Here is a 26,991-nt window from a genome sequence, read left to right as displayed (position 1 = left end):
AAAGGTTTTCAATTTCTAGAATCGAGAGGCCCTTGCAGAGCATGCCCCTGCCCTGGATCTCATCTACAAAGTGAGAAGACTGGGGTCCCTTCAAAATTCAAACTATCAGCTAAGGCCAAGATCTTGATTTCTCCACTAACAAGGTCTTTTAAAATTAACCAGTTCCTTTAATAAATACAAAGACTTCAAAGGAAAGTGGAATGAGCCCTCTCAAGTGGGCAGTAAAGCTTCCCATCTTTGGAGGCCTCACGTAGAAAGTGCATAACCACTGGTTGGAAATTTTGTGTTGAAGATTCCTGCTTCAGGTGTGTCCTGAGGCCTGCTCTCTGAGGTCCCTTCAAACTCTACAATTCTGTAATTCTGTAACTTATAATTGCTAACTTATTTATTACACATTCAGCTGTTTGAATGAATACAGTGTCCAAGAAAATATGAGTCCAAGAAAGTTATTCTGAAAATCCCACTAGTTAATCTCTCCAAGTGCCATCCAACATTTAACTCCACAAGCATCTGTGGAGCTACGCTACAGGAAAAGAGGGTCCTGGATTTACAGTTCACAAGGACCTCAGAGTCCAATCCCACACTGGGCTAAGCAAGTGAGGAGCTTGTCTCAGAAGCTCGTCATTGATGAGGAGAAGATGGGAGATATCATTTTCCCCAGATTTTAACAGGTCATTAGTTGAAGTCTCTCTCTTCTTGTGGACAGACAGAAGCACTATGGGCTAGCTAACGATCAGTATATTTGTAAATGGCTAAATCCCAAAAGAGCAGTTGGCAAAAACTCAACTTGGAAGGGTATCTCTAGGGTAGGGAAGTCCTCCTTCGTTCTGTCTGTGGTTGTCCCAGAACTCTGCTGCTCAATCAGGCGGATAACACAATCCTAGGGGGGACAGTAAAGCCACTGGGTAACTGAATCAGGATCCACAAATATCTCATCAGACTAGAATGCTGGGGGCAACCCAACCCCCACTCAGCCGTCAAAGTGATCTTTTTAAGCACAGGTCTCACCTTGTCATCCCTGCCCCATTCAATGAACTACAGTGGTTCCCGAGAAATCCCCTGGTTAGCTGGGAAGCCTGTCATGAGCTGTCCAGTGTCCCTACACCTCACTCCTTCCAACACAGTGTGTTTCCCCTCCCCCAGTCTCCTTGGCACTTCTCACAGTAACGCCCCATCTCTCAACTCCAAACATGTTCATGGGACTGTCTTCCCTCCTCACCACCTACTGGCTCTCCTTCACATCACAGCTCAAATCCTTTCTGCAGGAAATCTCTGCTGGTTCTTCCTCATTCTGGAGACTCTCCTCTGAGGTTATCTCCACCCTATCCTGTCTGTATCTCATTTGTACATGGTTGTTTGCATATGATCTTCCTCATAGGCTCTCTGAGATCGGGGACTGTCTTTCACCTTTTTCATCCCCAATGATTAGCACGGTGTATGGTACATTATGAGTGATTAATAAATATCTGCTGGCTGACTTTACAATAAACGTAAAGTCTTACACTTGGCTTAAAAAACCCTCAAAAGTACAAAATGATGAGGTCCAGCTAGAATACAGTGTGTCTGAAAAAGGCCCTGGGGGGCTCTTACCAGGCTTCAGACTACGAGTCAACAGTGTGAAACAGTAGACAAAAACGTCCAGTCTGGCATATCGAGACACACAGAGCAACAATGTCCAGGACCAAAAAGGGGAGGAGCCAAGGTCCCCTTGCCAGATCAGACTGTTGATGAGCGGGGGATTCATTTATGGGAATCCCATTTCAGAAAGAACACCGATCACCTGTAAAGGGCTCTGAATGGACATTGGTGTGGGGTTCGAGATCCACCAGGGAAGACAGACTGAAGGAACAACAGGCATGACACCCAGAGAAGAGGCTTCCTGGGGATAAGGCAGCTGTCTCCAAGAGTCCTAAATGCCAGGGGGGTTAGACTTGGCAGAAGCTGAAGCCATGGCTAAGAGCTGCACTGACACAAATTTTGGCTTCATGTAATTAAAAAAAGCCTCCTGACAGTTCAAGGTAGCCACAGTGGAATGGACCGGCCTAGGAGGCTGAGGAGAGATGACGCCTATCTCTGCAGCAGGGGGCATTCTTGGTTTACTTGTGTTGGGCTAGGGGACCTCGGGACTGGCTTCCAACACAGAGACTCTATGATGAAGGGAACAGAGAGAAATGGACTTAAGAGAAATAACCAAGTGCTCCCAGAGTTCAAAGAAAAAAAATGGTCCCAGAGAGATGGAGGTAATGTCTGGTAAAGCCACGTGGGAGAGACAATATTTGGGAGAGGCCCTGAAGGACAGGTAGGATTTTAAATGACAGAAATGTGAAGAAAAGACAATCTAAAAACCAATATTTTATGCTTCATTACAGACCATCTTTCTCCCCCCTACCCTTACCCTGGTAGATACTGGTTTTATGAGCACGCAAACTCCCCCAAAGAACAGACTTTTCAGAACTATTCTCTCTCCTCTCATTCTCCATCCCAGAGCTCAGCAAAGGCAACACACAATGATTTAGTACAGAAAAAGGCACAATCACAGGAAAAGACAATAAGTAATTTCTTGGAGGCAAAATGCCTGAAAGGTAAATAGGTAACTTGTGCCAAGCAGAGAGTGCCCACCACCATCAGATTATAGATTCAGGGACTTCATGCCCCTCATTTTAAAAGAGAAGTAACTGAGGCACAGAGCAGGGAAATGACTTGGCTAGAAAGAACTTCCAAGCACTGTGTCCCACTAAATTTTACAGATGAGGAAACTGAAGCCTGGGGAGATGAATTGGTTTGTCCAAGGTCACCCAGCCAGGGTCAGAGGTGCAGCAGCTCAGAGCAAGGAAGATCTGGGTTCCAGTACCATCTCTGACCTTGGCTGGGTGACCCTAGGCAAGTCACACTCACAGAGAAGGTGCCACCTTGCATGGCTAAGGGAGTTTTCTCACCCAGGACTCCCTTTACTTGAGAAAGCCCAGGCCCCTATCTATACACTACCAGCCTGTGCACTGAACTACGGGTGGCACGAGCAAGCATCACCAAGGTTTACAAGCAGCATGCTGACCAGGTGACTCATCACTGTACCCGTCAGTGCTAAGGCACCAGGCTGGCTCTGCCGATGACCTGATGCTGAGTGGCCCTCTGTAAGCTGTGGAAACATCCCTGGCCTTTGGGCCATCCGCTGTGAAATAACACAGAATATCACAAGGGCTTGTAATGACTATAAAGTGCCCGGAAATATTCCAAAAGTGCTGTGAAACTCATGACCTGGTCCTGTTTGGGTAAGAACTGACACTTTCCTCTGCTATATTCTTTTTCTTCAATAAACTGGGGGTGGAGGGTGGGATTGGGAATGGGAGCAGAGGGTCTCCTCTCTAAATAAATTTTTCTAAATTTGTCATCCCTCATGGGAGAAATGGGGAGCCATAGATAGAGAGAACGGAGCTTGATAAAATCCTTAAATTCCCTTTAACATGAATTGCAAAGCTTGAAAATAAAATTGCCTTTAACAAAAAAAAAACTCTCCAAATTTTATGAATTCTAAAATGTAGAGCATGTGTTTAGGCAAATTTAGGGGAAAGCTCAGAGAATAATAAGCATACGCAACAGAGTTTTCTATAGGCGTACAGGATATGTCCCTAATGATTAGATCACTGCACTGTTCAGGAAGCAGAGCACCGTAAATCTGGTTACGAGCCCCCGTCAGCTTCTCTCCACACTAAGACACACACTTCTACTCTGCACTTCAAAAAGAGGGCAAATCAGAGATGCTCTAGTACAATCTTTTGTGAAATGTCCCTCCCTTCTCCACCCGTTTCCCCTCCTCTCCTTTCCTTTCTTTCTTTTTTTTCTCTCACAATATCCAAGTGTTTAGCAGTCTTACTTTGGTGGTATTGTCTTTAGATACACTCTCCAAAAGGAGAGAGAGAGAGAGAGAGAGAGAGAGAGAGAGAGAGAGAGAGAGAGAGGGAGAGGTGAATATAGTGCTAGCTACCTAAAAACTGTAGTTGTCCAATATAATTATTAACTTAAACCTAAGCCCCAAAATGAAAAACACAACTCTCATACATTAGTAACTTGACCGTATTTACACTCCGGAGCACTAGGCTTCTAATGAAAAGCTCACCTTTTAGGTTACACCACATATTATCATACACATGCCTTGGAAGGTATCGTAAAGGTCAAAGTCTCTTGGATTCTGCATTTCTGGAAATACAGATTTAAAACCTAAACCCTTAATGCTACACCAGGTGATGCTTTCCAAAGCAACACGTACCCCGACGGCAATGGATGTAAGTCCGTACGCAGCAAAATGTAAAGTATTCAATTTATACTAATTTCTCTTAAATATATGTACATGTCGCACAGGCAGAAAATAAATAGCGAGTGGAAGAGTGCTGGGCTGGGGGGTTCTGTGAACTTGCTACAAGGAGAATGGGAGCGACTGCAGCTCCCTCCACTGACATCGTAAAGTTGCCACATTTTCTGGGCTCTCTTTTGAATTAATGTGACATCTGTTCCAAGTACAGCATGCTAACATTTTACTAAAAGATATTTTCATTCCACATTTGTATCTGGCTTGCTTTTGAGCTGAACTCCTATTTTATTTCACTGGTCATTATTTCTTTGTACTAGGTTGTCAATTTGGCATCCCTAATCTCCCCTGAGCACAAAGGCCCACTCCAAAAAAGAGCAGCAGCTCAAAACCATCTAACAACAATGATTACTCTATGCTTTGCATATAGATTAAATAAAAGAAACAAACAGCACAAAGGTTCTCAAGGGATCCTTAGTTTCAAGTCCTGATAAGTTAAAGGCATCCGTCCCTTCCACAAAAAAAGACAACTCCAAGGTGCTGGGAGGATGGGAATGGGACTGGGGGGCAGGGGAGGTGCACATAACTAGACACTAACAGGATGATTTAGTGCAAAGTTTGATCTTCATGGAATAAGAGAAATTCCAGTCATTCGGACTGCCCAAGCTCTAGAGGTGAGCAAAAGCTGGATCTGAGGACACTCTCAGAAGTGCTGCAGCACACAAACTAACTACCACCACCTCCATTTAACATGCGTGCTACGTCACGTCACGCTGGGAGAAGACGCTTATCAAGCTATCCTGGGCTCTGCTCCTGAAGTGGGAGAGGAGGGGGCTGCTTCCTCCCTGGGTCAGACCCCAGAGAAAACCAGAAGTCAAGGCCTGCCCAGGCCTCCCCCGCCTTTTTTCCCTCTTCCACAGAAATAGGCTTCTTTAAAATACAGAAAGCCCCAAAGGCTCCCAGCAACTTAAAGCCTTGAACCTTGCAGCAACTGTCCTGCTGCTGTCACCAGAGCTGGTGACTACGCCTTTTCCACTGTGTTTGAAGGCAGGCAGAAGAGTCTTAGCACAGATTCCCAACTTAATTTGGCCAAAAGACACCAGGGGGCCTGAAAGATACTGACAGAGCCAGTAAGTGCTGGCTAGTGGTTTAATGGTCAAGAACACCTCTGGGAAAAAGTCATGTTGGAAATTAATACCCAAAAAGGCCTTGCTGCCCATAATTTTTTAATTTATGATTTTAAACGGGGAATGCTGCAAAAATCAGTGTTACGTTAGAGAAGCCTGACGACCTCATGCCCAGGTAAACACAAGACAGAATTCAACAGGGCAAATGTGAATGAACCACCAGCCTGCCATGCTCAAGCATGCGGCATAAAAGAGACAAAGCAAACAGTGCTTGCCCTCAAAGGACTTCCCTTCCATTGAAGCCCTCTAACCTATGAACAGAGAAGGATCAGAGAGGCCAGAAGAGGCCCCCCCCCCCCCCGGCCCAGGACCACAAGGGGTAGGAGACAGAACACAAAAGGGGCCAGAGGAGGGCCCCCCAGCCCAGGACCACATTGGGTGGGAGACAGAACAGAGAGTGACCCCAACAGCAGCCCCGCGTAGTGGGAGCAAAGCCCTCACCTGGCTCCAGACTGTGGCAAGTCTGCAGGGCTAGGCTGGGGTGTCCCAGGGAGCCCCTGAAGGTTGAGGGGGAGAGTAGCAGGCAGACCAGTTCCTTAAGAGGGTCGCTTGGGCAGATGGGTATAGAAGGAAGCAAGCAAAGGCTGTCTAGAGATGGCACTGCCACTGACCCAGGAATCCTCCACTGTTTCTCCACTCATGACGCTATACCAGAGAGCTCCTAACTCAGGAGGGAGGATAGCAAAATCTTGCCTTGATATTTTAAACCCTCAGAATGAAAGGTACTATGGCAGTCAAGATTTTTTCTATATACCAGAGTTTGAAATGGAGGGGAGATGAGGGGGGAAAAGCACTGCCTACCACCCTTGGATCAATTTCTTTCCACACAGAGCCATCCTGGCTGCAGAAACTCCCCAAAGTCCTAAAATGAAGGAGAACTCCACAATAGCCACCACAGGATCATGTACTCATGGTGGGGAAGAAAACCCCTCCAATAGGAAAGTAACTGAACCTCTCTGACTCAGTTTCCCTCCTCTGTAAACTAACTATCTCAAATGGCTGTGAAAAAAGCACTTTGAACCCTGTAAAATCCTGCAGAAATGTGAGATCTCATTAATTCAGTAAGTATGGGACCAGGACAAGCACATTCTAAAGACCAAAAAGCTCACCTCAGCCACAGATCAGAATTCCCTCCTAGGCACAATCCAAAGAGGATCCCTACTCTGGACCTGGAGGCCTTGAGTTCTGCCTTCCTTTGTCAAACAATGCCAACACCTCTTCTGTCATCCAAGTATTTGACCAATAAGAGGATACGATTTGAAAAGTGGCTATGTTGCTAGACCACTTGGAGGGAACCCCCAAGAGTGAGTTCTCCTCCCTGGAAAAGTGATATTCAGGACACCTCGGTTAGCCATTCCTGCCAGTTTGTCTGTAGCAAAGGAAGCAACATTGGCCAAGATATTATTAAGCCCAAATAGTGTAAGGAATTTTTTTTGTTTCTAAAAGCAAATTTATTTTTCTAAATGTTAAAAAAAATTCAAAATGCCATTAGTCAATGCATAACAGGTACATATGAAGAAAATCTACCATCATTATAAAGAAAAAATTATTTAATTACATTCTACATTCATTACTTCATACGTTAGGAGGTTGAGTGCCAATGAAGCATTAGAATTTAACTCTGAAATCACATACTCCAACTTGCAAAGTTTAAAAATAAAGAACAGATCAAGTCACACCCACACCCAAAAAATTCAGAAGAGGTAACCATCGTGGAGCTACTGTTAATAGCCTGTACAATATTATTAACAGAGAGGAGAAAAAAAATCTAGCAGAGAGGAGTACGCAGCACTAAACCTTGGCTTACGTCTGGACTTATAACCTCCAAGGACAATCACAAGCCTTTCCTGAAGCTCCAACCACACAAGAGGCAGGTATTGAAGTCCAAGTATCTAATTAACCTCAAAATATTGGTAGATCAAATTCTCAAGTTGAACAAGGAACTGGGGGGAGGATGTTTGGAGGGGGAGGTGGGGGGGGTGGTTTACACCTCTTTGGAAGTTCCAAAAAAAAGTAAAATTTCTAACCTCTGTTGTCACCATTTAGCCTCTAACAACCAAGTCTGGTGGGGAAAATGATCATGTTTTTAGTATCAGAGGTGATTTCCAGCAACTGAAAAACTTTTTAGCAATTTACTTGGAAGGTTTCTGCTCAAGAATCACCAGAGTACGCTGGAGACTAACCACACATACGCCAAGAGCGGTTAACAAATAACATGAACTTCAAAGAAAAGAATACTGTTCCCAGTTTTCCGAACATTAAAACTCAGCATATGTATGTATACGTACATACATATATATGTATATATATATATATATATATGATTTGTTCAACAACACATAACTCTTTGTGTGACCAGCAGAATTCAAAGACTGAGTTAAAACACATACAGAAATCTTTTTAAAAAATATATACAAGTCTTGAAATTAATTACTCTGGTTCCTATAGCAACCTAACACAACCCCTATGACACTTTGAATGGGGCCTACTTTAAATGGGCCATCTCCATACATAAGTAATGTTTTCTAAAAAGCCACTGGAGGAAAAACATTAATTTTGAATATATCATTTCTTCTAAGTACAAATTAATATGAAACGTAGAGTATGTTTTCATCTAGAATTGATTCAACCTATCCCTTTGCCTCCCTCCCTATCCCCCAACTTAGGACTTTTTGTAGCAACTTCACCAGTGCACACCTGACCTTGAAGATGAGACTGTGCTGAAGCCTTAGGATTACATAGTTCTAACCTATATATGACTAGCCCAAATTCTCCCCTCCTCCCAGGTGCCTATCACTCTTATCAACACAGGTGCCCGTGGATGAAAAATATGAGGACTTATAAGCTATAGAAGTTGCGACATAACCCTCTTCTTGCACTGGTCACAGTTAAAACCTGATTTTTTTATCTTTCTAGAATCTGACCCTTTTTTATTAAAAAAAAAATCGAACCCTCTGAATTTCATCACTTTTTATTAATAGGCTGAAAAAAGATATCTATAGGATTAATCATGGGGTGGCAGACAACAGCCCAGATACAATAAACTTTCAACACCTCCAAAGGAGCTGTTTAATGTCTACCGTGAGCGCACTAATACTATTCCAACCTGCATTATTTATGGAAGAAAAGGTTCCTGGTATTACAGTAGGTTTATTGTGTAAATAAGTATTCAAATAATTGCTACTAAAGGCACAGTTTTGCTCTTAAATCCACACAGTAGCTCTCGACTCCAGTATTCTGTGAACTCCACACAAGAAGCAGAGAAAATAAGATTATGGAAGAAATAAACCAAGAAGACAGGAAAGATCTCCAAACTGGTTCCTTACAAATTACTAAGCATAGGCAAAAGCCTCAGTTTCCCCACATGTAAAATGGTAGGGAGGCATTGGATGACTCTAACCAGGCTCCCATTCAGATAAAACAAAGGGATTAGTCCACGACTACACCAGTCACACAACTAAGATTCAGGTACGAAGGGCCCAAAAGAAATAGAAAGACACCTAAAACAAAGGAAGGGAAAGAAAAGAAACAAGAATTATCTACCCATCAGTCATGATGCATCACAAATGTTTAGCTCTAAGGAGCTTGAGAGGTGATTTAAGTCCAACCCTCTACATCTGAACAGAAGAGAAAACTGAGTCCAGGGTAAGCAATCTGCCCAAGGGTCACAGGGCCTGTTGGGTCACTTGAACCCAATGCCTTCCTGACACCAACACCTATTACACTAGGAAGATGGGAAAGGGTTAGCAATTTTTTTTAAATTCTGGAGGGCAGAATTTTGCCAAGATCATATTACCCATGGTTTTATGCTCTTTTATGATAAATTTGACATACTTCAAAGATAAACTTATCTCTATGTAAAGAACAGGAACAGATTACCTATGAACCTCTTTTATGACTTGGTTGTTTAACAGGTAATACTAGCACTGTCTGGCTGGTCTGTGTCCCCTTCTGAACTTCCACTCTCTTCTGTAAACTGTCACTTTCACTCATGTTCTTTTCTCATTCCAAACTCTTATTTTTCCATTTTTCCATCACCTCCCCTATGGTCATCCATCTCTCCCCATTCCCTTGTACCAAACAAGTGTTACCAAGCCAAACAGATTCGCACACTGTCCATTCTAAACTTCTATAACTCCTCAGAGCAGTCAAAGGCAAAGCACTCACTGACTGGAAGTCAGGGGAGCTGAGTCCTGGGCTGGCCCCTTGGCTGCTAACCAGTGCTGAATCTTAAAGGACACACCTGTCTGGGTCTGCTCTCATCTGTAAAACCATTATGAAGTTGGGCTTCATTACAGTCAGGGTTCTTTTACTGCTAGGATTTTATGAGTGGGACCATAACAGGATTTTACTCCCCAAATCTTGATATTATCACTTGGACTTCTGATGATGAATACTAATCAAATTTGTATTTGCATAACTTTAGTGATACACACAAAATGCTTTGCATATTTTATCAGGTCACAGAGTCATAGACTTAGAGCTAAAATGACCTTCAGAGGCCATTTACTCTAAACTCCTCTTTAGCACATAGTCCTAAACAAAGTCCCACAAAGATAAGGTGACTTACTCAGGTAGTCAGAGAGGGAGGCAAGATTTGAACCCAGGTCCTCTGACTCCAAGGTCTGTGTATAGATTTTGTATTTAAAATGTTGTGCTTAATGGGGCAGAAAGGCTGGCCCACTTCCAAGTTAGCCAAACTTAAAATTTAGAAATGTAAATACAAACAGGAAATTGAAGAAACCAAGCATCCTCCATCCCCACGGCCACCATTCAGACCAAACTTCTGGGTTCTCGATTTCCATTTTAATCACTGTCAACAACATGTATTTCCATCTCCTATTACAAGTGTCCATGATGCTAATGAACGTGCAACTGCACACTTGAATCCTGGCAGGCCAAAAGCGTACTTCAGTTCATCTTGAACGGCCAAGCTATAACGTCGTCACTCTGAAGGAGGAAGCATCAACATTGCAGCACCAGTGATAAAGACCCCCTGATTCTAGCACTGTCCAAAAACACTTAATAAGCACCCAAGGCCAGAATTCCAAGGTTACCTAACAAAGTCTGCAGACCCCCAAGACCCTCTAAAATCATGACTGTCTACAACTCGTCATCATAAACTTTCAAAGAAGCTGGTAAAAATCAAACTAAACTAAAACTCAAGGAAATGTTATTTTTAAATATCCATTGTGAAATTTAGTCATTTAACATAAAAACAATAACAATCAAAATTCACTCAACGAAGAGTGATTACTGCTTTTCAAAGAACCTCAGGCTTTGCCCCAATTTTCATTAAATGGACTTTACAATGTGAGAAAGGTAGCAGAAGCAGTTTGAAGCAACTACAGATCCCAGCATGCAATGCTCTCATCAGATGACAAATAAAAGATTACATTGCATCCTGGGACTTGTAGTACACAGGCCACAGCATCCTAGCAGAAGTTCAACAAAGTCTGGACCATCTTTCAAGGCTTGACAAGATTTAGTCAGAAGGGACTACTCTGTTCCCTCTTCTGGAGCACTGCAGAGATTACCTTCAGCATAATCTGTCAAACTCAACATCTGGATCGGTGCATTTTCACACACGAAATAGTGTCAAGATAGGTATATGGAATAATGTATTAAGGAAAAAGAGCAGAAAATGCTGTAAGTTTTGCTGATTTATTTTTTTCCCTGGCAAGGTCCAAAATACAGCAGCTTCTAACTTGGCTAATCTGAAAATATACTTTGAAAAAAATATTGTTTGCTGGGTTTCCTATCATAACTGACTTTTGGGGATCATCCCCCCAAAAGATACATAAATCACACCATTACCATGCCTACCCCCCATAACGAGCCTTGTGAATAGAGCCCAGCTTCAGACTCAGAAGAGCCTGAGGCCGTGCCCTCCAGCAGCCCAGATGAATCAATCATGGACACTTAGGAAGTCATCCTCACCCTGTGCCAGGCCTTAGGACAGCTGCGGAGGGTACAAAGACAAGAAAGAAACAACCCTCCTCAGACCGCTCGCCTTCTATGGAGAGAAACATGCCCACCTAAGTATATACAAAGCAAACACCAGGTAATTTCCACAAAGAGGGTTCCTCACCCCGGTGACAGCACAGGCCCCAACCCAACCCTATCGCCCACAAGAAAACAACAGCCCTACACACAGAGAGGACCGATACCAACAACTGTTTTGACTTTAAGTAAAACTTTAGGCAGGAGGCCCCACACAGTTTTCACATGCAGGCAAGAGAATCAAGCTCAGAAAATTTTTAAAAGGAAAAGGCTAGCTAGCCTACAGATATGATGTAACTCAACTCCAGTCACCCAAGGCCTCCAGGCCTCCGTTTCCCTATACAAGTGACTACAACTGGCTACAAAGGGTCTGAAGCTTCAGCAATATAACCAAACCCCTGTCCATAAGGCCTAAGACAGTGGTTGCTATGGTTACCATCCTCAATTTATCTGGAGAGTATTAGGATTATTTTTAAGTTTGCATTTTAAAAAGTCAGTTGTTGGTTCTGAGAGTTAACTGATTGAACAAATCAGCTGCTGCTCAGTTTGTAAATAGGATGCTTCAGAGATGCACATGGTTAACAATACTTGGATCTGCAGTAGAGAAAAAAATCAATTCTTTTCTGCCGCTCCTTCTCCTCAAGTCCTGACAGTTTGTATTCTCAATGCAGCCAAAACAATAAAACAAAACCCATCTTTCGAGCTCCCCCGCCCCAAGCCCACAAACAGTTACAAAACAAAGCCTAGATCACCAGCCTGTTAGGCCCCATCCCCTTCCTCTCTCCCCATGAAGCAATTTACTCTTAGAAGGATTCTGCAAAGAAATACTTCCATAACCAGTTCCGAGTCAGAGGCCTGGCATAGTGTGCAGAGAGCTAACTAGCCAGCTTTTAAAAGTAAACTTCCAAAGTCTAAAGGGTGGGGAAGAAGGAGGTTACATTCACATCCCAACTCAGAACTGCAGGGGACAGACACAAAGATAATGGATCGGTGCCTTAACAGTTCACAGTGATAACATCTGGATCACCACCCCCTCCTTAAGATTATTGGGCTGATGAAACAGTAATTTAGAAATTAGTCTAAAAATTATAGGTCAACATTCTTGCACAGAGAACTACTAACTGAGGGCTCCAGATAGACATCAGAAGAATAGGAAAGCTTTATAAAATACTACTGCAAAAAAAAAAAAACCAAAACTATTTTGAGAAATAATTGTTTTGTAATAAACTGTGTGCAATGTTAACACATTCCCCCTATGAATTCTCAAAGCAGGAAAAAAGCCCCTGACCTCAGATAAAGTTGGTGTTGATAAAATCCATTTTGAGATTCTAAAGAAAACCTAGGACTACGTAAGTATTCAGATGTCAGAAGTTCCTGAAGAGGCAACACAATTGTCTGAAAACTAACCTGTAGATTCAACTACATAAAAGAAACCAAACCTAACTGTACTCCGGATAAAAGGGGATTCTATCCAAAGATTCTAGGCTTGGAAGTTTATTCGTTTCTATTTCCCCCCTCAAATAATGATTAAATGAAAGCACGTACCGGACAATACAACGCTGAGGATAAAACAGACTGTCACTTTAGCCACTCTTTCAAGATGACCAAGATACAGGCAAGGGAATGTTGCTCTTGGAAATTTCTCTTTGGTCTTCCCCTTTAAACAAAACTCTTCTTCCACCTGGCAAGTTTCCTAATACTTAAGAGTATAACTTTTACATATCCTCATGTATATTGATACACAAGTACTTTTATTTTCAAAAAGTCTTTCATCTTTGGGCCACACAGAAAACCACAAGGTTCAAAGCTCTCAACTTTAAACTATAAGTTACTTCTCTACCAAAACTTCTGAAGGAGGAAAAAAAGCAAAGGTTTTTCTCCCCTAATTCAGACAGGTATCTATTTCTTGCTTTCTTCCAAAAGGAGGAAAAAACAACCACAACAAATCCCATCCTCAGACATAGCAGACACACAATTCATCTTGGTCTTTAAAACAGGCTTGAAAGTTTCTATCGCAGAGTTTTTTGAAAAGTTGTGGGCAAATCAAAACTCAAGGTGACATTGAAAATGCCTTTACAAGCCTCAGGCTCTGTGATGACACCTGCCAGTGTGCACATTAGAAAGCATGTGGGAGCAGTAGAGAGATGCCCAGGCCCCCTACAATCCAGGGCTGCACCGACAGGGGAGACCAGCCGTCCAAAACCAGATGATCTACAGTAACAGCCAGAGTCATCCCTCCTGTTGATGCAGACAGCATCCTCAGGTTCAGATAGCACTTTCTGCCACAAACAACTGAGCGTGTGCCTGTTCTCCTATTTCTTTTTCAGAGGGGGATAAAGGAAAAGCAAATTTTAATGAGGGGAAAAGATTTCACAGCCAAACTCCCAAAACCAAGTGACAAGTAATTTTTTTTAACTAGAAAAACACACTGAGAACTTTCTTTAACAAGGATCTTAAAAAACAACATCCCAGCATTGTCCCTGAAACTTTCCCCACACATCCAGGACTCTATTCTCCCTCGTATTCACTCTTTTCTCAACCACTAGCAACCCCGGTTCCAGCTTTCTCTTCCAAAGGGACAATCAACAGACCACATGGCAGTCTGTCACCAAGTATGACAGCTAGAAAGTACATGTGTCCCAGAAGTCTTAGTTCAGTTTCATGCTTCAAGAGCTGTCTGTCTAGTAATTTAGTCCAGATAACTTCCCAAAAGTTTCACAAACCTTTCAAGTTTTTAAAAAGTTTTCTGTAGGACCTCACAAGCAATGGCAACGAACTTCCAAAGATATGAATCATCTTAAACGTGAGGAGTTTCAGAAGACCACATGCTCTGAACACCACGAAGCTGTTCAGTGGCCTTTTCCTTTGTAGCCCCATTATGTCCATACGCCACACTCTGTGAACATCTGCAATGATTTAGCCACACTGGTACGGCCTGACTTAAGATTTAAGAATCATGTAGCCTTTGGAGGCCAATGGAAAAGGGGTGAACTGGACCTGTACAAATTAGCCCCTTTGTGTCTACCTGTTATGGTCCTTTACCAATTTGGAGAACCACCTCACCCAAAAAGAGATCGAAATGTCTACCATACACTAGAATTACCAATTCCAAACTACAGTGCCCCAAAGTCAGTAAATAGGAATATTGAGAGATAAGCAGTACCAGGCCTCAAACTTCAATCATCAAGTGCAAATGTTGCTATGAGAAAATGATTGATCCCAGGGATCTTGTCAAAGTTTGATAACCCCGAAGTGAACTATTTCTGTGCATGCACTCTGAACAACTGTGCCACGAAAGCTCAGCGCCCCAACTCCATCCTCATGAGCAGAAACAATGCAAGGGATATGTGGAAAAGCAGCCCGCCTTCCTCGAGCCATCCCCTCAACAGAAGGCCGTCCAGGCTTCCATTACAACATAACCACATCTCACTCAGAAATGGAATCTTAAATGGACTTACTGAAGGCACTCCTGGAACTCTGAGCTGAATGTTAACCTGTCACTCCTTTGACCCAGATGCCGAAAACGAGAGGTAAACCCAAGCTCAAAATTCAGCCAATGGATGGCCTTCTGTCGCTGCAGCACCTCCTACTGGGCAGAACTGAGAGCTGTCCACACAAGGCGAGTGGGCATCTATCTCCCAAGCAGTTACCCACATGGATGATCAAAGGATGGCAGCAGTGAGAATAACGTAGTAAGTGGAAAAAAGGGGACCACTTCACCACTGAGGCTTCCGTAGGCCCATGCAGATGTCTTTTCTCAAAAGTCCTTTACCTCCAGGTCCATGAAATCTGAAAAAGAAGGCAATCTTGTCTGAGTTGTGAGTACAACTTGCTTCTCCTGCACATAACTTTTAAAAACTCTTTTAAAACTCAAACATCTTCAGCAAGACTCAAGCAGAAGAGATTTTCTTGTGAGAGAGTCCCCTTGGGTAGTACCAGTCAAATTACAAACATTACTACGTTCATAAGAAAGAAAACAAAGTCTTAAGTGAAAATGTTCCTGGTGCTTGTGCTCACTGTACTAGTATTTTGATATTTTAAAACTACTATCAGAAAGGTCTTTAAGCCCAGTTTTAAACCTAATGTAGTCTTGGGGGCAGAAATTTCATTGATAGACACGAGCTCAACTGCACACCAACTCCTCTTCCATCTGAAGACATGCCCAGGATTTAAAGATGCTTTCTTGGGACTTTAAATGGTCATTAATAGATTTAGACCCCCAATGAAGATTTCCCATGAAAGAGAGCAACTAAGGAGGAATATCGGATTTTAAAAATAAATTACAGCATTTTCAACAAATACATAGTAACAGTTCCCTACAACTCTGTGAATCAAACTGCAAAACTTCAAAAAAAAAATTCCTGGGCTTCTCCTCCAAAAAGAAGTGAAGCTGACCCATTTTATTTTCACTGTCCACACTGAACCAATACCAGCCTGAAGCTAAAGGTGCAAATGCTGAAGTGTCCTTCGATGTTTTCAAAGTCCCCCATTTCAGTCACCTTAACGTATTTTACTCATCAAGGATTCCCTCTTCTTTTATAAAAACCAACCAACCAACAGAAAGGATGTCCCACCTTGTCACCCTCGGACACCTCTGGAACGTGCACCTATGTAAGTTCTCCCTACAGGGCAAAAAAACAAAACAAAACAACGGGAATTCCATGAGTTACAATGTATCTTCCTCTCAGTGTGGGCCCGGCCCCAGCCCATCTAAGTTCCCCAGGTCGGGCATCTGCAGGGCCAGCAAGCCCCTTGGAGAAGGGGGGGGAGAAGCCAAGCGCCAAGTTCAGGGTCAAGGCCCGGGCTGGGGCCCACCCCAGCCCCGTGAGGCCGAGGGGCCGGACACGAGGAGCCCCACGAGTGGGGACCCAGACAAAGACTATTTCACCATCTGACCAGGATGTGATGACACGGATTCACCCCAGAAAACAAACCCTCCCCCCACCCCCGCGCGCCCCTCCATCTCCACAACTAACTCCTCAGGACCCCTCGGGCTCCCGGCCTCCCTCCGCAGCCCCCAGGGCCCCCTCGGGCCGGCCCGGGGACGGCGAGGGCGAGCGCTGCCAAGTGCGGGCGAGTCCCGCACACCGAGCGGAGCCCAGCCAGCCCCTCCCCCGCCCCCCCCCCCCCGCGCTGGCGGGGTGGGGGGCGCGGGAGTCCTTGCGGTCCGCGCGCGGGTACGTGCGTGCGTGCGTGCGCGGGGCCCGGGCGAGGGGTGCAGGCTCACTCTTCAGAATAACAAGTTGCCCAAGAAGAATACGGAGCGGAATTTCCCCAGCGCCGCGGCCCCGGCCCCCACACACAAATGCACCAACACACACTCACGCACTCACACGCGCGCACACTCGCACTCGCACACACGCGAGCCCGGCGGCGTCAGCAGCCGCAGCTTTTTTTTTTTTTTTGAACCAGATCTCTCGGCCGCCAAACAAGATGGTTTTCCAAAAAAAAAAAATGGTCCCCATCCTCCTCCTCCAAACTTCCCCCCTCCGATGGAGGGAGGGAGGACGCGAGAGAAAAGGAAACAATCCTCAGCCGGGGAACCAGAGGGCAGAGAACGAGGCTCCCCGGCACCCCCGCCCCGCCCCCCCGGACAACGTGACCCCCCCGTCGGGCCCCTCCCCCGCGCGGGGGGGGGCCGGCCCCCCTCCCTCGGCGGCCCTGCCCGCAGCTCCCCCGCTCCCCAGGCTGCTCATAAACTTACTTCCAATTCATCCTGGGGGGGAGGGGAGGGGAGGGGGGCTGGGGAAATAGACAAGATTTTTCCATTGTCTTTGGGGGGGGCGGTGGAGGAGAGGAAGGACGCGGAGAGGGGCGCCCCCCCCGGGAAGTTCTTCCTGAAATCCCAAGTTGACTCCTGGGGCCCTGACCAGAGCCCCCCCTCCTCTCCTCCCTCCCTGCTCCATCCCCTCCCCTCCCCCTCACCACCCCAACAAACTCCCAGCAAGCAGCCCCTGCATCTCCCAGAGACGAGACAGAGACAGAGAGAGGAGGGAGGGTGGAGGGAGGAGAAGCAGCTACTCCAGGAAAAAAGAGAGAGAGAGAGTGAGGAGGAGAGAGAGAGAGAGAGAGAATGGAAAAGCTGGGATACTGCACCCTCCTGCTGCTGGCTGGCTGTCCCCCTGGCAGCTGGAGGCAGGAACTCTGAGCAGGAGAAGCAGCAGGAGGAGGAGGAGGAGGAGGAGGAGGAGGAGGAGGAGGGGACTCTTCTTCATGGGGAGGGAGGGAGGGAAGCAAGGAAGGAGGGAGGGAGGGAAGGCGCTGGAGCCGCCGCCGCTGCCGCTGCTGCTGGGGCTGGAGCTGGGCTGAGCTGGGCGCTCTGGGCCTCTCACTTTTTGAATCTACTCGAAGATGGGAGGCTGCCCCCCTCCTCCTCCTCCTCTCTCCTCCCTCACTCTCACTCCCTCACTCACTCCCTCACTCCTCTCTCCGGGCTGTTTCTTTCCTCCGCTTCCCCAGGCAGGGGGGTGGGGAGGAGGGGGCCGCGGGGGGAGGGACGGGAGCCTCCTCCTCCTCCTCCTCCTCCTCCCCCTCCTCGTCCTCCTCCCCCTCCTCCTTCTGGAGACTCACTCTCACAGAGGCCCGGGGCCGAAGTGAGAGGAGGGGGCGGGCGGAGGAGAAGCCGAGCAGCGGGAGACAAACTGTGAGAGCCCAGCCAGCCCAACTCTTCTTCTTCTTCTTCTTCCTCCTCCCCCCCACTCCTTCTCCTCCTCCTCCTCCTCCTCCTCCTTCTCCTCCTCCTCCTCCTCCTCCTCCTCCTCCTCCCAGCAGCAGCAGCAGCAGCAGCGAGCACCACCAGCCCATTCACCACCCGGCCCCGGGCCGCAGCACCTCCGCCGCCTCAGCCCGGGGATCCCTCCGCCCAGGCCCAGGCCCAGGCCCAGGCACACTCGCTCGCTCGGGAGCCCGCCGCGCGGCCCCGCCGCCGCCGCCGCCGTGCGCGCCGCCGCCGTGCGCGTGCTCGGGCGCCGCCGCCGCTCGGGAAAGAGTGAGGGAGCTGGAGGGAGCGGGCCGACCGCGGGGCGCGGGGGCGCGGGGCTCTCCCCCTCCTCTCCCTCCCTGGCCGCGCCTGGGCCTGGGCCTGGGCCTGGGCCGGGCCGGGCCGGGCCGGGAGGAGGAGGAGGAGGAGGCCTAACGGCGGCGCTCGGGCGGACTACTTGTCGGGGTGGTGCGGCGAATTTATTTCACTTTGCCTAAGGAACGGGGTGTGCTGCGGTCCCCATTGCCTAGGGAAAAAACCCGGATGTAAAGTGAGTGAAACTAAACTCGAGCGAAGTAGGGCAGCGGCGGCGGAGGCGGCGGAGGAGGAGGCGCGAGCCGCCCGGCCCGGCCCGGCCGGCCCGAGCCCGCGCCCCGCAGCGTCCGCGGACCGCCGGGCCGGGACGGGCGGGGCCGCGGGAGCGCATCTCGGGGCGGCCGGCCCCGCCCCCGGGCCCGGCACTGCCCGGCACCCCCGCCGGAGCCCCGCAGGAGCCCCGCGCTCGCCCGCCGCCGCCACAATGGACCGAGCCCCGGGAAGCCCCCGCCGCCGGAGGCCCGCCGGCGGCCCTGGGTCCGGGAGAGCCCTGTCCGGGCGCCGGAGGTCAGCGCGGTCCCGGGGCTCGGGGCTTCCCCGACTTCCCCGGGACAGAGACCGGGAGGAGGCGATCTCTCCGTCATTCCACACTTTCATCACTTTTCCCCTTCAATGAGTGAAGCTTTATTAAAGTATTTACTTGTTCCTGGGTGGGCTGTAAAGTGAGGGTTTCAAAATAAGAAGTTCTGAACACTGACATTAAAATATGGATACAGTGGCTTTCAAAAGTTCTGACCTCGAGCACGCCAGGCTTTTTAAAAAAAAAAATCACGGCGGGGAAGTCAGAAGGAAAAAAAGTCATTTTAAAAGGTACAGAAAATGAAAATCCCTATAAATGACTCAAGAAGCCTGGATGAACTCATTGCCGTGTTGTGAAAGTAAGCCCATAATGTAGTCTTGATGAGTAACGGAAGGACATGTCGGGTAGTAACCCAAGCCTTTGTTATCCAGAGCATTCTTAAAAGTCGGACTAACCCACCTCCGTCACCGTAACCTTGCTGTTGTCTTTGAAACCACACTGCTAGTGCTGTCCAAATTCTGGAGGTAACCTGTCTCATTGCCCTTGGTGGGGGGGACCCAAAGACTTGGATATCATCCCTTCTGACATTTCCATTTTGAGACATGTGAAAGCCTCCAGAATTCAAAGGGAGTTGGGACATAGAAGGGGGAAAAGACCCCACCCAGAAGCCAGACTTAGAAATCAACACTCGGTAGGTTAAGTGACTTCCCAAGGTCAAACTCGGAATAAGCTTCAGAGGAGATGTTTGAAGAACATCTTACCCCAGAACCACTACTCTTTTCTACTGTACCACACTAGGTCTGGAATGGGCTGTGACAGAAGCAACAAGTTGACATTATCCATCATCATTCATGTATTTGTGCGATTAAAATATGTTCCCTGAGGTTAGGGGGAAGGGGGATTTTAGAATGACCTTAGTATCTTTTAGTACAATTCTGTCATTTAAAAAAAAAAACTTATGCCCAGTGACTTGACCGTGGTCATTCAAGTAATAAGTGGAAGTGCTAGAATTCGAATTCAACCTTCATGGAAAAATCCAAAATATCTGTAAATTCATAGTAAAAATTCCAAATATATTAAAAAGGGATATGTCTATGAATTTCCCATCTGTATGTAAAACAGTATGATGCACAATGATTTTGACATGTTAAATCCCAATGTGGGGGCAGTGTTGAATTTCTTAGAAAGGCTTTCTTAGTAATGATAATGTTGCAGTAAAGATGATAAAGCATCTTCCCCCCTCCTCCCCATTGAAACTGCCCTGAAAAGACGTGGAAAAATTGGAACTCTAATGCATTGTTGGTGGAGTTGTGAACTGCTCCAACCATTCTAGAGAGCAATTCGGAACTCTCCCAAAAGGCTATAAAATTGTACCTACTCTTTGATCCAGCAGTACCCCTACTATGTCTGCATCCCAAAGAGATCATAAGAAAGGGGAAAGCACCCACATGTGCAAAACTATAGCAGCTCCATGGTAGCAAAGAATTGGAAATTGAGGGGATGCCTATCAGTTGGGGAATGACTGAACAAGTTGTAGTGTACAAGTGTAATGGAATACTGTCATTCTACAAGAAATGACGAGCAGGCAGATTTCAGAAAAACCTAGGAAGACTTGCAGGAATTGATAGTGAAGTGAGCAAAATCAGAACATTGTAACAGTAACTGCAACATTGTAACAATGATCAGCTGTGATAGACTTAGCTCTTCTCAGCCATACAACGATCCAAGACAACTCCAAAAGACTCAGGATGGAAAATGCTGTCCACATCCAGAGAAAGAACCATGGAGTCTGAATGCAAATAGAAACATACTATTTTCTTTTTTGTTGTTTGTTTTATGTGTTTTTCATTCTCGTTTTTTTTCCCTTTGGTTCTGATTCTTCTTTCACAACATGACTAATGTGGAAATATGTTTAATATGATTATACATGTATAGCCTATATCAGATGGCTTGCCTTCTTGGGGAGAGAGGAGGGGAGGAAGGGAGAAAAAAATTTGGAACTCAAAATCTTATAAAAGTGAATGTTGAAAATTATATTTATATGTAATTGGAAAAAATAATATTGAGTGGGAAAAGTTTTTTAAAATTCCAAAAAAATAAAAATGATGAGCAGGTAGATTTCAGAAAAACCTGAAAAGACTTACATGAACTAATGTATAATTTAGAGTGAACAGAACCAGGAGAACACTGTACACAGTTACAGCAACATTGTGTGATGATCAACTATGATAGACAGTGCTCTTCCCAGCAATGCAGTGGTCCAAGACAGTTCCAGAAAACTCATGATGAAAATGCAGTCCACATCCAGAGAAAGAACTGATAGAGTCTGAATGTAGGTCAAAGCAGACTATTTTCACTTTTTGGTTTTTCTTTCTCATAATTTTCCTTTTGTTCTGATTCTTCCTTCACAACATGACTAATGTGGAAATATGTTTAACATGATTGTATATGTATGACCTGTGTCAGATTGCTTGCTGTCTTGGGGAGAGGGGAGGGAGAAAAATTTGGAACTCAAATTCTTATAAAAATGAATGTTGAAAACTATCTTTACATGTAATTTGAAAAAAATGCTATTAAGAAAAAAGTCCTCAAATTAATTTTCTTTAATCTTCATACTATGACCCAAAAGTAGAGAACTCAAAATTCCCAAAATATTTCTCCATTGTGGGGGAAAGAGGGTTGTCCAGGAAAGAGTTAATCCTTAACTATCCATTAGCCCAGGCTGAAATAAAAGACAATAATAGAATGAGGGAAGAAGTGGAACTTTGGTTAATTAGAAAAGAGAGGATAGTAATGTGGTGTCAGAAGAGGATTTTTCTTCTTTAAAAACAAAACAAAAAACCAAGCCATTCAACAAGATCCCTCTTCTCCCATTTTCTTTGGGACCATCTTCCACTCTCTCCTTTCTCCAGCACCTGACAAACAGGTGGTCCTTATTTCCTAAGCCAACCTCCTTTGTGTACACACTTGACCTCCTCTCCTGTCTTCTTGAGTAGATAGGAACCTGAATCGCTCCCTCTCATCTCCAGTCTTCAGCCTCTCCCTTTCTACTGGTTTCTTCTCTATACTGCCTTCAAATATGCCCATTTTCCCCTTCCTTTAAAAACAAACAAAAAGAAGAAATTAAAGATATTTATAGTCATATATGAAAAAAATGCTGTAAATCACTTTTGATTAGAGAGATGCAAATCAAAACAACTCTGAGGTACCACATCACACCTATCAGATTGGCAAGCATAACAGAACAGGAAGATAATAAATGTTGGAGAGGATGTGGGAGAGTTGGAACACTAATGCATTGTTGGTGGAGCTGTGAGCTGATCCAACCATTCTGGAGAGCAATTTGGAATTATGCCCAAAGGGCTACAAAAATATGCACACCCTTTGATCCAGCAATATCGCTTCTAGGACTGTATCTCCAAGAGACCACAAAAATGGGAAAAGGTCCCACATGTACAAAAATATTTATAGCAGCACTCTTTATGATGGCCAAAAACTGGAAATCAAGGGGATGCCCATCAATTGGGGAATGGCTGAATAAATTATGAAATATGAATGTAATGGAATACTATTGTGCTATAAGAAATGATGAACAGGAAGACCTCAGAAAGGCTTGGAAATACTTATATGATCTGATGCTGAGTGAAAGGGGCAGAACCAGGAGAACTTTGCACAGCAATGACCACAGTGTGCAAGTTTTTTTCTGGTAGACTTGGAACTTCATAGCAATGCAAGAACTTAAAAAAAATTCTCAATGGTCTTTTAAGGCAAAATGCCTTCCACATCCAGAGAAAGAACTGTGGAATTCAATCACAGAATGTAACAGATCATTTGTGTGTGTGTGTGTGTGTGTGTGTGTGTGTGCGCGCGCGTGCGTGTGTGTGTATTATGCTTTGGTTTGTTATATGATTTCTCCCATTCATTTTAATTCTTCTATGCAACATGACTATAATGAAAGTGTATTTAATAGGAATGTATGTGTAGGACCTATATAAAATTGTATGCCACCTTGGGGAGGGAAGGAAAAATAATAATCTAAGTTATATGGTAGTGATTGTAGAATGCTGAAAGTAAATAAAGTTAATTAAATTTAAAAAAGCAAACAAACAAAACAACTTCACTAGACCTTACCATTCCATATCTCTTCTTCCTTTCTCAATCAATTTTCTAAAAAAAAAAAAAAAGTAAAAAAAAAGCTGTCCCTGCTCACTTCTATTTTCTCAGCCCTGTGCAGACTCAACCACACCCCTCAACTGAAACTGTTCTCTCCAGAATCACCAATCATCTCTTCATTGCCAAAACTGGTGTCTCTCTTCTCTAGGTTTTTTATGACATTCCTCTCCCCTGATTCACCCCATCTGACTATTCAGTGTCCTTTGTTGGCTTATCACCCATATCACATCCTGTAGCCGTGGACCAAAGCTTTGGCCTGGGCCCTTTTCTCCCTCTATACTGTCTCTCTTGATAGCCTCGTAAGTTCTCATTGGCTTCATTATCATCTCCAGGCAGATGACTCCCATATCTATAGATGCATCCCAAGCCTCTCTTGAATATCAGTCCTGCATCATCAGTTTTGCCTATTTGATGTTTCAAACTTGATGTCCAGGAGACTTGTTAAACTCAACAGGTACAAAACTGAACTCATCTTTCCCTCTAAACTTTCCTCTGTCAAAAGCCCCCCCATCTTTCTAGTCTCCCAGGTTTAGAATTTCCGCATCATCCTCAACTCAGTTGCCAAATCTCATGATTTCTACCTCCACAACATCACTTTCATCCCTTCTCTCCACTCACACAGCTCCCATCTTAGGTAAGGTCCTCATCACCCCTCACCTAGGTTATTTCAACAGCCTCTTAACTGGTCTCCCTGCCTCAACTGTATCCCTACTCCAGTACATCCTACACACTGCTGTCAAAATAATTTTCTTTAAGTAAAAATCTGTGCATGTGACTCCCCTACTCAATCAGCTCCAGTAGCTTCCTAGTGCCTCTAGGATCAAATATAAATTTCTTTGTTTGCCTTTTAAAATCCCATACAATCTGACCCCAACTATCTTTCCAGTCTCACTGGACATTATTTCCCTCTTACACTCCAATCCAGCCAAACTGACCTCTCTGTTCTCCCACCTCTTTTCAGTAACCATTCCCCATACCTGTACTGTACTCCTACCTCATCACTGCCTCATAGACCTCCCGAGGACCACCTCCTGCAACGAGCTCAGCTACTCATCCCTAGCCTTCTAAACTACCTTATAGTTTACTCCTTTGTATACTCCTTTGTGTATTTTACTCTATATTCCCTTTACATTTATGTATATTGACTTTTTATTGTTTCCCCCTTTACAATGTGAGCTCTTTGTGAGTAGGGATTGGTTCATTCTCAGTGCTGGCTAGATCTACAGCACCTTGCACAGTGCCTGGCACTAGATGGATTACTTTTTTTTTTTTTTTTTTTTGCAAAATATGAGAAAGTACCTTGATTTGGAAAGGGCAACTTCCACTGATCAAAGTTGGCTGGTCAAAAATTAGCCTTACGATGTCCATCAAGGCAGGAGCCAGCAGTTGAGGAAAACTTTCTCTTCCCCCATCTCACTTTTGGTCTGAATTCACAATAACAGGGTAAGGAAAGTAGTATAGTCCTTTAATCTCCTCTTCTCCAAGCTAAGAATCCCCAGTACCTCCAACTGAAATAATAAAGTGTTTTGTTTTTATGGTTAGAGGGTCTTCCTCCCCTGCTTCATTCATTCTTCCACTGATCCTCTGTGGAGGTGGTTGTAGGTCCGACAGTTTCTACCATGCTAGGAGAGCTTTCAGCAGAATCCCAGTGACAGACTGGGTCAGCTAGCCTAGCTAAGGAAAGGAGGTTTGGCAATGGAAACCCATGAAACAAAGAAAAATAAGTGATAGACCCCAGTCCTATACAGTCTCCTCCTGCTTTTTAGCACTGGAATGGTGGAAAGGTGGGAAAAGAGGTACTAAGAACCATACCCTGTCTATAAACATTAACTTTTCTAAATGTGAGATTTTTTTTCACTGACCAACAGATTGAACTGAACTGAATTGAGCTGCCATTTGGGAAGGACATTGATTAGCTGGAGGACCACCAGGACAGGGAAGGACTTAAAGACCTGCCAAATGAGGACTGGTTGAAGGAAATGACTTTGTTTAACCCAGAGAAGATCTGAGAGGGATGTGACAATGGTCTTCAAATGTTTGAAGGTTGTCACATGGGAGAGGAATTAGATTTGTTCTGCCTGGATCCCTAGAATACAATGGGAGCAACAGGTATACGTTTCATAAAGATAGACTGAATGAGGCTCAATGTCAGGAAACATATCTTCATATTGAGAGTCATCCAAAAGTGTGATGGGCTCTCACTGGTGGAATTCCTCTTCAGTCAATAAACATATCAATCCACAAGTACTGATCAGAATGCCTGCCATGTGCTGGGCTCTGCTCATACAAAGACAAAAATGAAATACTCCCTATTTTCAAAGAGCTTGTGTTTTATCATAGACAGAAACACGTACATCTATGAACATATATACAATATGTGTGTGTCAAAGCTTCCATATACATACAAAATATATACAAGGTAATTTGGAGGGGAATACACTAGCAGCTACAGGATCGATGTGGAAGGTGAGCCTTGAATTGAGTTTTGAGAGAAAAGAGGAATTCTGTTCTAAGAGGTAGCAATGAGGAAGGAGTGTATCTGAAGCATCAATGACAGTCCATGCAAAGGCAATGAAGTGGAGGATAGACTGCCATGTGAGAGACAGCAAAAAGGCCCTTTTGATTGGTCTGTAGAGTGCTTGAAAAGGAATTCTGTCTAATAATGCTGTCTAATAATGGAATAGTAGGTTGGATCGAAGTTTGTAAAGGCTTAAAATGCCCAACAGAATTTGTGATTGGAAGCCCCTGGAATTCATTGAGGAGGGAAGTGACATGGTCATATACAGGCTTTAGGAAAATCATTTTGACAACTGTGAGAAGAATGGATTGGAGAGAGGCGAGGGAAGAGACAAGAGCCAGGGAAACTTTGGAGGAAACTTTGAAAGGCAAGGACTAAAGGAGGGTAGTGGCCATGTGAGCAACTGAAAGGAACACTTGTGGGAGAGGTAGAAATGGCAAGATATGGCAACTAGTTGGATACATGGAATAAGGATTGAGGTTGACATTAGGATTTCCAACCTCTCATTGAAGGGATTCTTGATTAGATACAGATTAGGCTAGATGACCTCTGAGGATCCCTCAGAGAACCTCCGAAAGCCTGTAATATTTAGTGATCAGTGAAACTAGAAGCCAGAGGAAGGTCTCTCTATGGGGTGATACGTCTTCAGAGGATTTGGGGAAGAACATGAACAAAAATTATACATTACAAGGAACTGTGGATGAGTTGCAATCTGCATTAATATCCTGTGTCCATGACAATGAGATCGGAGACTCATTGAACTACACACATCTTAATGCAGCAGTCTCTTAGAACTCAAACTTCAAAGAGTAGACCAGAAGCTCCATGTATTTCTCCTATCACCTAATACAGAACTTGCATCCAGTGGTGAATGAATAAATAAAAAAAAACTAATAAATATTTCTTCCTTAAATGAACTGATTTACATTTTACACAGTGTTTTCATCCCAGTGAGGTAGGGAGTACAAGTGCTCTTAGCTTTATTTTACATATAAGGCAACTGAGGCCTAGGGAGGTTGAATGAATGGTAATGAAGTCCCACTGCAAACATCTCCTTGTCAGTTCAGCACTAGTGTCAGAAGTAGTGTGGAAACCATCTGTCTTCTGAGCAAGTCCATTGCTCCTTCTACTATAGCCAGTGGATAATAATGATGATGCCACAAGATATGGCTCCTGGTTAGCAGAGAGATTTCTTGGAGAAAGAAGCAGAGA

General features: G+C 44.8%; 1 protein-coding gene across 20 annotated transcripts in view; it reads right to left on the bottom strand.

Moving 5' to 3' along the window:
* The window catches only part of PHF21A (PHD finger protein 21A), a 213,343-nt gene extending 195,000 nt beyond the window's left edge, over positions 1-18,343 (bottom strand). For 4 of the 20 annotated variants that reach the window (XR_011968918.1, XM_072617708.1, XM_072617713.1 and 1 more), the window contains exons 1-3: positions 17,590-18,235; positions 16,068-16,115; positions 14,952-15,282 (exon numbers count right to left, since the gene is read on the bottom strand). The gene's annotated coding sequence lies outside the window, so the exon portion shown is untranslated. Of the gene's footprint in view, positions 1-14,951; positions 15,283-16,067; positions 16,116-16,720; positions 17,063-17,197; positions 18,236-18,324 lie in introns of those variants that run through there. The other 16 variants (XM_072617711.1, XM_072617712.1, XM_072617709.1 and 13 more) reach the window with 10 other exon arrangements.
* Between the last annotated feature and the right edge of the window lie 8,648 nt (positions 18,344-26,991).

The sequence above is a fragment of the Notamacropus eugenii genome, chromosome 6 (assembly GCF_028372415.1).
Source record: "Notamacropus eugenii isolate mMacEug1 chromosome 6, mMacEug1.pri_v2, whole genome shotgun sequence".
In the NCBI taxonomy this organism is placed as follows: domain Eukaryota; kingdom Metazoa; phylum Chordata; class Mammalia; order Diprotodontia; family Macropodidae; genus Notamacropus; species Notamacropus eugenii.
The sequence above is the reverse complement of the archived record's forward strand: the minus strand, read 5'-3'. Positions and strand labels throughout refer to the sequence as shown.